Source organism: Microcebus murinus, chromosome 1, assembly GCF_040939455.1.
Source record: "Microcebus murinus isolate Inina chromosome 1, M.murinus_Inina_mat1.0, whole genome shotgun sequence".
Lineage (NCBI taxonomy): Eukaryota > Metazoa > Chordata > Mammalia > Primates > Cheirogaleidae > Microcebus > Microcebus murinus.
In genome coordinates, this window is record NC_134104.1 from 43,781,697 (window position 1) to 43,794,649 (window position 12,953).

Genomic DNA, 12,953 nt, shown 5'->3' on the forward strand with positions numbered 1-12,953 from the left:
TATCAGAACGATTATAAAAGGTAAAGAAGAATAATAGAACAGGTGAAAGGCAGTGCTCCAACGAAAGCATCAATTATTACCAAAGTGTGTAGTGGATTAATTATTGAAATGAAAAGTTATTATTTATTGGAGATCAGAATAAGATAACATTCCTATTAGCCTAGGAATTCAAAGAAAGAGCACAATGGTTTCTGTAACATTATTATAATACAGAAGATGTGTCTGTCATGTGATGCTATACTGGAATCAGGTTGGAAAGTAAGCTACATTCAGTTGAGTTAATAAAAACCCATTCAATGAGATTTTATCATTAGCAGGTGTGACTCACCAGGCTTCTTGGAAAGGAATTTGGGCAAGAGAAAAAAATGTCAGAGTTCAGTCTTCAATACCTATCTTGGTACATCATATTGTTTATTCCACTTTTCTGCAGCATATTCACAGTAATTATGCTTTTATACATGCTATTTTTCTCTACATATTTGTTTTTCACTAGTAAAATCGGAAGGAAACCAGGTAATTGATTAATGAATCTAACCAAAAAATATGCTCTTTGCTTTCCCTCATCTTGCCAGTGGGGATTAAAATTTAAAAACTTTAATGTGGAGGTAGTTATATACCACTATATAGATATTAAATCTAAATGGCAAAACGCTTAATTAAATTTATTTTTCTGAATAAATTCTCATTGACCAGTTCCTAAGTTAATATTCAAAGGGAAGATTTGATAATGTTACTATCATGTTCATGATCCCTCCACAGTTTTCCTTTAAGTTGGGGTAAAGAACAAAGTCCTTGACCTAGACTTCAAGCCCCCAAACCCCCTGCATTCCCGTTCATATTGCCTGCCTGGCCTGACCTGACCTGGTTCCTTCCCATTTCTCTCTTTGATTGTCAGCCACATTTAACATTTACCATTCACCATTTACCATTTACCATTTTTTGTTTCTCCAATGATCTAGTTTCTGTGATAATCCAGGCCCTGCAATGATGAAGGCCCTGTGGATGGCAAGTGTCCACGGCAGGGCACTTTGTTAGACAGGAATACTCCCGAGCCTCACCCCAGAACTACTGAGACAGGATCTGCATCTTGACAAGGTCTCCAAGACCTTTCTAGGCATTGAAGAACGGGAAGGATGGATCTAGGCTACCTCCCAATGGATGTCCTTTGTGTTTGATTTCCTTTGCTCCTCCCTCTTAGCTTTGCTTAGCAAGATTTCAGGTTAATGTTGGAGCTGGGTATATGTCTAGGATTTGAGCTGTAGTTTCATGGGGAGGACAACTTTACTTGGGGTTTCCTTCTAAAGACAATCTAGATCTTTGGTTTCATTAAAACCATGTTTTGATTAGCTCAGAAGAGACGATACTAATCAAAGCACTCAGAACAGCAAATTTTATATGTAAACCACAGTTTTCACAAACATGTCAGAAGTGTCATCTGTGGTGGAAAATGGTGGCACAAAGTATGATTTCAGTGGTTAAAACTAAGACTCTCTATGGTGACTTGGGGTTTATGATTGCAAAGGCTGTAACGCCCTGTGGGATAATTTGAACTTCTCATGCAGGTCCAATCCTACAATGCCCAGCAGGGCCTCAAATTTTGCCCTGAAGGGAATCCTCATGCTCTCTGGGGGCAATTTCAGTTTCCCACCTTTTCCTGTTTGAGCAAAAGCATACAGTTGTACAATTGGTCGACTCCTGTTTTCAAGGCAAATTTATATACACATTTCCTTAGCTTGGGAAATGAAGCTTCTGAAATGAATCAGTGTGCCAAGAATTGCTACCTATGTTTCTGTCATTTTTGTGCTATAATTGTATTTATTTGTACTTTAGAAAGCCTAACACTGTTAAAGGATTTCCACAATTTCAGTCAAGGTATGAGTAAGAGAGAAATGATTTCTATAATATTTATTATTCTTTATATACAAAGTTAAAACTTATATTTAAGATTGGGTTTATAAGAAGTCAAAAGAGACAGGTGGAAATGAAAACTATTAGTGAAGTATTTGTATTCTTTATTTTTACAATTAAAGTTGTATTCAATTAAATTTAATTGTATACAATTAAATTTGTATTCTTTATTTTTACAATTTTTACAATTTGGACAAGCAAATTAGCTATAAGACTGATTGATTTCCTTTGATGGTGTTTTATTACCCTGTTAATTTGAACTATAATGACTTTATAAGGGAAGTTTGGGTGAGCCAGAACATTAATTTAAAACTAAATTTAAAGATTAAATTGCAATGTTATATGAGTTTTCATTCATTCTAATAAAAAGACCCATTCTGTTTAATTAAATATGTATTCTTATTAACACTTTTAAGGTATCACTTAAATATTTAGCTCATCTATCCTTTCACTCACTTCTGAAAATAATATAATTGAGTATTTTATATATATCTAAAAGGTACTCATACACAAAGAGAATTTGACATTTTCAATTATTTTGTTATTTAAGATTGCATACAAGGAAGCCCATTCCAAACACAATAAATCTGGAATTATTAGTGTTGGCCATTTATATAGCCTGTTTCAGGTTGCATTCTTGGCTCAATATTATTCTGCCAAAAAACCAAAATGCTGGATAATAATTTGCTGCCAAGTAAAGCCAGAAAATTCCTAGAGTAAGTCACTTCTATTTACTATAATAACAATGATAAAGTAACTTTTAAATATGGAAAGAACTTTGAGACAGTGCTAGTATATTTATGAACAACACAAAATTTTTGAGTAAATTTCAAAATCAGATTTCTTTTTAATATATAAATTCCAGATCCCCAAGTGCTGCCCCTTGATGAAATTCAAACTTCACAGGATAAATCCATTTTAATAAAGGGATCTGGAACAAATCTGAATTTGTAAAATTTGGATCCATTCAAAGGGCCACACTCAAGGATCCAGAAGGCACATGTGACCCCAAGGCTACAGGTTCCCCACTCCTTTCACTGGTGTGTAGATTAGAGATTTATATCACATTTACTCCATAGAGAGTTTATCTTTTGGTAACGTGCCTAAGAAATAAAAATGTAATATTTTATCACGATAATTCCTATGTTGTCCTTATTAGGCTTTTGATTACGTGGGGCCACAGGGTCCCCACTCCTTCAATGTTTTTATTTGTTTTCTGCTGTCATTATTCTAGAATGCCATCAACATTTGACTACATGTCCTTGTATGCTTTAAAATAACATATACAAATATTTTAAGGAGCTTATCAGATACTAACACCTTAGGTATTAAATAGGGCAATTGTAATTGCAAAAATCTTTCCTGCACCAACACATACCTACATCTAACCTGAATGATTTAGTGACCTTTAATAAAAGGAGAATACATGCTAGTATGAGATCTAAACATTTACCTTTAATGTTTTTGTCAGTGAATCTATGACTTGCTTATTTCTCAGACTGTAGATAATTGGATTTAACAAGGGAATGATGACAGTGTAAAACAGAGACTCCATCCTATCTTTATCACCTGCTTGTGAAGATGCAGGGTGCACATACACAAAGACACAGATTAGAGATGAGCTCCACAGGTGGAGAAGGCTTTCCTTATGATTTTGACAGACTTCTTTTTTAAGGTCGCAAAGAGAACAAATATATAAAAGACAAGAACGATCACAATGGTGAATACTTGAATTGAACCTGAGAACACAAAAACCATTAGATAATTAATAGAAGGGTCAGTACAAGAAATCTTTAACAATGAAATAATGCCACAGTAAAAGTGATGTATTATGTTGGAATTACAGAAGGCCAATCTGAAAAATATCCTTCATGAATTAAGGCATGAAGAAACCATGTAGAAATAACAAGACTAAGAGCTGGTTGCATAGTCTATTGGTTATAATCACTGGGTAAAGCAAAGGTTTGCATTCAATTGCATAGGGATCATATGCCATGGTTCCCAAGAGAAAATATTCTGTGGTTGCACTGATTCCAAAGGAAAAAAATTGTATCATGCATTGAGAGAGAGATACCTGACTCTTGGCTAGGAAGTTGACCATCATCTTGGGGGTCACTGGGGGGTACCCAGGTTTTAAACCTGAGTACATATTGGGATAGAGTTTCCAGGCAGGCAAATTAAGGATATTTCTAGATCCTTTGTCTTATCTAGCTACCATAAGGAGTACAGAGAAAAATATTTTAGAAGTCAATGAACAAAACAAGGGAAAGGGGAAAGAACTCATTATAGCTCATGATTGGATGCTGAAGACACGGGAGGGAGAGAAGAGCTAAATAGGAAAATCTTCAGGCGCATGTGGGGAAACCATTAAAATTCACTGGTTCAAGCAGTCCAATAAAACATTTTCCAGCCTGCTTAGGCTTATTGAAGCTGTGGAAACATCAGGAACTCACATTTCCCACTTCTAGGATGTGGAAAGTTTAAATTACAAGAAGATGAAAGGAAGGAAATGGTGAGAGGAAGGAAAACCATGATTTGGTTGTGGCCAATCTGAATTTATTGGTATTTCTCAATTTAAGAACATGCAGGGAAAAAGCAAAAAAAAAAAAAAAAAGGATGGGGATTACAGTAAAACTGCCATTAACTGATGTACCACAAGAGCTGGAAAGAGAGGGCTTTCTTAAATCTTATACAAGTAAAGAGAAACACTTAACTATGTACTTTCATTTGTTATTATAATAAATATTTACTGAGTAGGCTCTCCACATAATGCATATAAAAGGGTGTTATAAAGTCAACTGACCACTCTGAAGATGCCAATATCAAATGAAAAAAAAAATTGGTCATGAATAATACTTATTTTTGGCCCAGAGGATCTTCTAGATTACAATTTAAAGTCTTAACAACTCTTTGTGTCTTTTAAAGTGTGTAGATAGTGGCTTACACACATGAGGCCCTAAGTAAGTATTTATGAACTATTTTTGAAATTTAAATGAAACTGACAGCACAAATCCATAGAATGCAGCGAGGGTGTATCATTCTTTTTTAATTTTGATATGATCCCGAGGAGATTACCTGGCCTGGGTTGGCTGCTTCATGTCAACTCATATTTCTTTCATTTGAACCATGAGGAGGGCCCAATCCAGACAATATAAAACAGGACACCAGACCATAACCAGGGCCTCTTGTTATGACCAAAGGGACCCTTTCATCATCTGCAGTGTATCTATTTTGCTCTTGCTCTATAACCCATCTTGCTCTTTATCAATAAACTTTGTTTCATCCTGTCCTTGCTATCAGTCTGTTCATTCTTCAGCCAACAGCACACCAAGAACTAGGAACAGACTGACAATCTGATGATGTCAATAAATTTTATTTGGGGATCTTAGTACTTAAAAAAAAATCTAAATAGTTAATGTCCTTAAGTTGGATGTATTCTAAAACTTCTGCTATATTTATAGAACTTATAAAAGGTGTTACATTGTTCCAAGTGGTAAGTCTTACTACAGTGTTTACATTTGTTTTCTTCATAGTTTTTCTTTTTAATTTTTTTTTTCTTTTTTTTTTTAGCTCATAGTTTCCAAGGCATCTTTTTAATTTAAAAGTAATAATTAATTAAAACTATTAATATATTTTGTAATTGTTTTCTGGTCTCTGTTGTAAAATTCTTTTCCTTATTATTTTCCTAATTTTGTTTATGAAGATGTTTTTAGATATAAATTTGTTTAGACTTTGAATTATTTTGTTGAAGGCACAATTAATTATATTGGCTATGTGTGAAATATTCATAGGTTTTTATAAAATAGTTAACAGGAAAATAACTTGAAATGGTAACTAAATTCTAAGTATACTGCTAAAGTATAAATAAATCAGGTAAATATAAATGAGATAAACACTTATGACAGGAAGGTTTAACTTCCAAGTTGTCTAAATGGGCTTCCTGTAAGAAGAAACAATTGCACTACAGAAGTTTTTTTGTTTGCTTGTTTGTTTGTTTATCTTTTGGTAACTTGCCTAAGAAATAAAAATGTAATATTTTATCACGATAATTCCTATGCTGTCCTTATTAGAGTTTTGATTACGTGGGAAAAACTGAGCTTCACAAACCTAAGGTTTTTACATCCATATAAATTTCTGTATCACCTTTAGAGTTTTTTTATTATAGCTGTTGGCTAAGTAAATTGCTATTATTTTACAATAACTTGTGATTCTGTTTTAATCAAATGTTTAAGCCTTTTAATATCTTTGACAAATGTTCTGAAAATCAAATCTCCCGATTAAGGAATGAATATAATTTAATTCTTTTTTTTTCTCATTTTTTTAATTTTAGCATATTATGGGGATACAAGTGTTAAGGTTACATATATTGCCCATGCCCCCGCCCCCCTCAAGCAAGAACTTCAAGCGTGTCCATCCCCCAAACGTTGCACATCTTACTTGTTGTGGTTGTATATACCCATCCCCACCTCCCCCCCCCACCCTCCCGACACCCAATAAATGTTACTCCTATATGTCCACTTAGGTGTTGATCCATTAATACCAATTTGCTGGTGAGTACATGTGGTGCTTGTTTTTCCATTCTTTAGATACTTCACTTAGTAAAATGGGTTCCAGCTGTATCCAGGAATATACAAGAGGTGCTATATCACCATTGTTTCTTATAGCTGAGTAATACTCCATGGTATACATATGCCACATTTTTATTATTCCACTCATGAATTGATGGGCACTTGGGTTGTTTCCCAGCCTTGCAATTGTGAATTGTGCTGCTATAAACATTCAAGTGCAGGTGTCTTTTCCAACAAACATATGAAAAAATGTTCAACATCTCTAATCATCAGGGAAATGCAAATCAAAACCACAATGAGATATCACTTAACTCCAGTGAGAATGGCCTTTATCAAAAAGTCCTCAAACAACAAATGCTGGCGTGGCTGCAGAGAGAGAGGAACACTCCTACACTGCTGGTGGGACTGCAAACTAGTTCAACCTCTGTGGAAAGCAATATGGAGATACCTCAAAGTGATACAAGTAGAGCTACCATTTGATCCAGCAAATCCACTACTGGGCATCTACCCAAAAGACCAAAAGTCACTTTATGAAAATTTAATTCTTAATAACTGAGAATACATCCAACATGTTATTAGTGTTTCAATGGAATAATTTTAAATTCAACATCAGCAGTGTGCCAGAAAACTAGGTGAACATAGCAAAAATAATATTATACTTTATATCTAAATATTTGTTAAATAATGCATATATTTTCTTTTTAAAGTAACCATACTTAGTTTCTTTTTAAAGAAAGTAGAATATCTAGTCTAAAATGCAGGCTTTGCACAAGTGTGTATTTTAACTTTTTCTAACACCCCACTTATGTAAAATGATTTACTGAAGGGACTAAATCTATAAAAGAAATGACAGTAGAACCACACTAATGGACTAGAGACTTTGTTGAATTTCATAAAGATATAAAGTAGTTGGGATTATATAGAAAGACAAACCAGAGAAGAGGAATCTATAGACTATTCATGTACAAGAGAAGACTGCAAAGAAAGTCTGAGTTTCTGAGAAGCTTCCAACTTCCCCTTACATACTCACCCAACATAAAGTAGGACTTAACAGGTTACATATTCTACTCATATACTCATAGCTTTACATCCACTTTCTTATTCAAGGAAAAGGCTAATAAGGAAACGAGATATTGAAAATGTCAGAAGAAAGAGACACTGGATGCTTATGTTACCAATCTGGTCTTTGGGTCATAACAGAGAATAAGTAAAAATCTAGATAATTGACAAGAGACCATCAGTACAATCAGCATATAACACAGTAATAAAAATGAACAAAGTAAAGACATATGCAATTATATAGATGTTCTAGGGTGAAAGAGTTAAGAGCAGCTGGGCTGTCATGCATTTGCACTCTTTCATGGGGTATGCAATATCTCTCAGAGGAACAAAAAAGAGCAATGGCATGGTCTAATTAGGTGTGCTGGACCTGCAGATATAAAGAATAATGATATTTGTTTTAAGTACTTATATTTTATATTCTTTAATCCATAAGATTGAATAGCTTCTCTCCAATATTTTACAGTCTATCTCAGGAACAAGTGTGATTTGCTAGATAACAGTATTTCTGGGATTTTTCCCTGCTCTCACCCAAATAGAAACCTGAAGCAAATACGGGGTATATGTGATACGAGTATCCAGGCCATGGGTGGGGAACCTGTGGCATTCTACATAGTTAAGTGCAGCCTTTTGACTGAATCCAAATTTCACAGAACAAATCCTTTTATTTTTATTAATACATTTTGTTTGTTTTATGTATTTTTATTTTATGTTTAAAATGAACATGTTTATTTTTTTATTTTTAAACTTTAAATTTTAATTTTGAATTATTTTTGAAATTTTGAATCAAATAGGAATATGCAAAAATGTAACACCTGTATGTACCTCTTTTGTCATATTTGATTCATATTCTACATTTTAAAAGTAAACAGAAATAAAATTTAACAAATTCAACTAACGTCTCCCCTCCCTACTTACCGGTGTATCCACTGTTCTTAAAATAAAATGTACCATTCTCATTAATGCCCCTGAACATTTGTCACATTTTTTTTATTTCAGGAAATTATGTGGGTACAAATATTTTGGTTACATGCTATGACTTTGCCACATCCCAACCATGATTTGAGACGTGCCCTTTCCCCCACTAAACACTCATCACATCCATTAGTTGTGAGTTTACTCACCCCCAATCCGCCTACCTCCAAAGAATATTACTACTATGGGAGCACCTTACTGTTGACCAGTCAGTGCCAGTTTGATGGCGAGTACATGTGGTGCCTATACTTCCATTCTTGTGATACCTCAGTTTTGGAGAATGCGCTCAAGTTGTATCCAGGAAAATAAGAGGTGCTAGATCACTGTCATTTTTTATAATTGAGTAGTATTCCATTGTGTACAAACACCATAAATTTTATTAATCCATTCATGGATTGACGGGCACTTGGGTTGTTTCCACATCCTTGCAATAGTGAATTGTGCTGCCATAAACGTTCACGTGCAGATGTCTTCATTATAGAAAGACTTTTGTTCCTTTGGGTAGATGCCTAATAGTGCTATTGCTGAATCAAATGGTAGATCTACTTGTAGCTCTTTGAGGTATCTCCAAATTCTTTTCCACAGAGGTTGCACTAATTTGCAGTTCCACCAGTAGTGTAAGAGTGTTCCTATCTCTCCACATCCTCGCCAGCATTTGTTGCTTTGAGATTTTTTGATAAAGGCCAATCTTACTGGAGTTAGGTGATATCTCATTGTGATTTTGATTTGCATTTCTCTAATGATCAGAGATGTTGAGCATTTTTTATTTGTTTGCTGGCCATTATTCTGTGTTCATTTGAAAACTTTCTGTTCATGTCCTTTGCCCATTTATTGATGGAGTTGTTTGATTTTTTTCTTGTTGATTTTTTTTTTTTGAGTTCTAGATAGATTGTTGTTATCAGTCCTTTATCAGATGTGTGGAGAGCAAATATTTTCTCCCATTCTGTAGGTTGTCTATTAACTCTAATGATAGTTTCCTTGGTTGTACAAAAGCTTTTTAATTTGATCAGGTCCCATTGATTTATTTTTGTTGCTGCTACGATTGCTTTGGGAGTCTTCTTTAAAAATTCTTTGCCTAGGCCGATGTCTGAAAGGGTCTTCCCAACACCTTGTTTTAGAATTTTTAAGTTTCCTGCATTAGGTTTAAGTCTGTTATCTATCTTGAGTTGATTTTTGTAAGAAGTGAGAGGTAGGGATCCAGTTTCAATCTTCTACATATAGCTATCCAGTTTTCTGAACACCATTTATTGAAAAAGGATTCTTTTCCCCAGTGTATATTTGTGTCTGCTTTGTCAAAGATTAGATGAAAACATGCAGATGTTTTTATCTCTGGATTCTCAGTCCCATTCCAAAGGTCTATGTCTCTGTTCTTGTGCCAGTAACATGCTGTTGTGGTTGCCATAGCCTTGTAATACAGCTTGACTTCTGGTAGACTGATACCTCCCTGCTTGTTCTTTTTGCTTAATAATGCTTTGGTTAACGAGGTCTTCTCTGGTTCCCTACAAGGAGTAGAATTATTTTTTTCTAAATCTGTAAAAAATGATAGTACTTTGATAGGGATTGCATTAATTCTGTAGATCACTTTAGGTAGTATGGACATTTTAACAATGTTGATTATACCAATCCATGAGCAAGGTAGTTTTTTTCATCTGTTTATATCTTCTACAATGTTTTGTCTTAGTATTTTGTAGTTCTCCCAGTATATGTCTCTCACCTCTTTTGTTAACTATATATCTGGATATTTAATTTTATTTGAGGCTATTATAACATATTTAAAATACCAAAGGAAAAAATTAGTTTCAATGAAATGATTCTCCCATATTGACCAGCACAATTAGAATAGTAGTAAACCATAAAGAACTAAATTGACAGCTGCTATGATCATGATTTAGGTCTAACTTCCCCTGCCTTACTAGTGCCACTAGTGCACAAGGCTAGTTGGTGAGATTTTATGGGGGCTAAGTGTGCCAGTCTATTATCATCTTTTGACAATGGTGCAGTGTTTCTGCTTGAAGTGGAATTTGTGAACAGTTGCACAGCTTGGCAGTATTTTTTAAATCCTGCCTGTTTAACAGCCCATCATGTCAAACAAGACCAAGAGAACACTGAAGGAAGACAACAGATTTTTTAATGAGGATTGGGAATTGCAATTATCTTGTTTCTGCTAAAGATAAGATGATTTGCTTGCTTTGTGTACTACAATGTCAACATTAAACAAATTCAATGGTCATCAGCATTGTAACACTCATAAGGACCACAAATATTTTAAATTAGATAGAAAGAGGCATGAAATGTTGTATTGCAGAAACTAAAAGATGAAAAGCAAAAACAAAGACAATTCTTTCAAGCAGCCATAAATTCCACTGAAGCAACTTGTAAAGTAGCTTGTATACTCAGGGAAAAAGGGAAGCCCTGTTGAGTGATGTAGAAATTGTGAAAGAATGCATTGTGGAAGTCTTAGGATGCTTAGACAGCAATAACATTTCAAAGTACAAACAACTTCCTTTTTCAAGGAGAACCATAACTGATTGGCAGCATGAATTAGCCTTCAACTTAACAGAACAATTTCATGCAATACTTCAAAAGGAAAATGCATATTATTCAATTATTTTGGATGAATCAACAGATACTACTGACTTGATGCAGGTTTTACACTTCATTTGGGTAACAACAGAAGATTTTCTTTGCTACGAAGAGTTACTCACTTAGGGCACACTTGCAAACAGAACATGAGGAATAGATATCTTCAATAACTTTAAAGATAAATGTCATGAAATTAAACTGAATTTGGTAAATTTAGTAAGGTATGTATAGACAATAGACCTTCAATGACAGGAAAACATGAAAGGTTTATTGCATGGATTAAATAAAAAAGTATTAACAAATCCAGCCAGATACTCTAATTTCTTTTGATTGTATTAATATCTTGCATCAGCAAAATCTCTGTGTTAAAGCTTCTATTTTAAGTGAGATTTTGCAACAAGTTATAAGATTGTTAACTAACTACATCGTGCAAATGCAGCATGGCATTGTCAGTTTAGTAACATACTAAAGTTGAACAATGAGGTATTCAATGTGAATGCCGCATTATTCTAAAATGTGTTGGCTGTCCCAGGGACAGGATTAGCCAAAATTTTATCTCTGTGATAGCTACATTTTATGAAGAACAGTAGCAGCAATGTGCAGTATAGAAAGAAGATTTGTACAGGAATGCAGTGTTTTTGTGTGATATGTTAAATCAAAACAACTTGAATATTTCTTTGCAAGGTAAAATTGATATGTAGCAAAAAAAAATACAAGCATATCAAAACAAGCTATCTTTTTTTCAAAACACTTCTTCTTCAAAATGAGATTTCAGATGAAAAATTTCCCCAGTTAGCAAAGATCATTGATGTGCAGGATAATATATGTGAATTATTTCAAGAATACATAGCTGTTATAGATCTATTAATTTGAGAATGCAATGAAAGTTTCACTGACTTTGAGAATCATGACATCATACTTAAATTAAATTAGCATACTTAAATACTTAAATTAGCATCTCAGCCTAATCTAGTTGATATCACCAAGGCACCTAAGGAGCTACAGATGGAATTGATTGAGCTTTCAGTAGATGACATTTTAAAGTTTGAGGCTAAGAAAATCCAATTGACATGGAAAAATGCAGTAGAATACCCAAACCTTCGGTAACATGTCTGAAAAATATTGTATGCTTTTCAACCACTTATTGCTACAAGTCTACATTTTCCTACCTATCCCAAATCAAGATATCCTTAAGGTCACAAATGACTGATATCCATCTAGAGCATCAACCCAAACTGTGAACCTCCATGCTGCAACCACATATTCAAATGCTTTCCAACAAAAAGCAGAAAAAAAAAAAAAGTTATTAAAAGGTTAGTTAAGTTCAAAATTAACAAATAGCTTTTTTTTGAATTATTCAGTACACAGTAGTTAGATTTTTACAAATTAAGATACATTTTAAAGTATATCTAATTTGAAGTTGTTGAATGCACCCTTATATGATTACAGCTAACTACATGTTGTCTTCCAACATGAAAAAGCTCTCCACCCCTGATCCAGGCTATACAGCTCTATTTGCTATATGATTTATTTTACTCAAATCCTTTCCAAGGGAGCTATACAATTTTAGCATTTGATGTATTTATAAAGTCACATGAAGATAATATAACCTGCAAAATGTTTTCATTTGTTTTCTGTTTTAAATAGTCAGGTATGACAGGAACACATGATTAAAATTACATACACTTTTTGAATCATAGATACAATTATTTTAAGTTTGTTCAGGACTAGCACTGCAAGCCATTAAAAAGCTAGGACAATTGCAATTGCAAAAAACTTTCAACATATACAAAATCAGACCCATATCTAACCTACACAATTTTGTGACCATTTTACTAAAAGGAGATATTAGTAAATGAA

The 12,953-nt window shown here is 33.8% G+C and overlaps 1 pseudogene; it reads right to left on the reverse strand.

Moving 5' to 3' along the window:
• Positions 1–3,349: 3,349 nt before the first annotated feature.
• LOC105872740 (olfactory receptor 5H8-like) lies at positions 3,350–4,057 on the reverse strand (annotated as a pseudogene).
• Between the last annotated feature and the right edge of the window lie 8,896 nt (positions 4,058–12,953).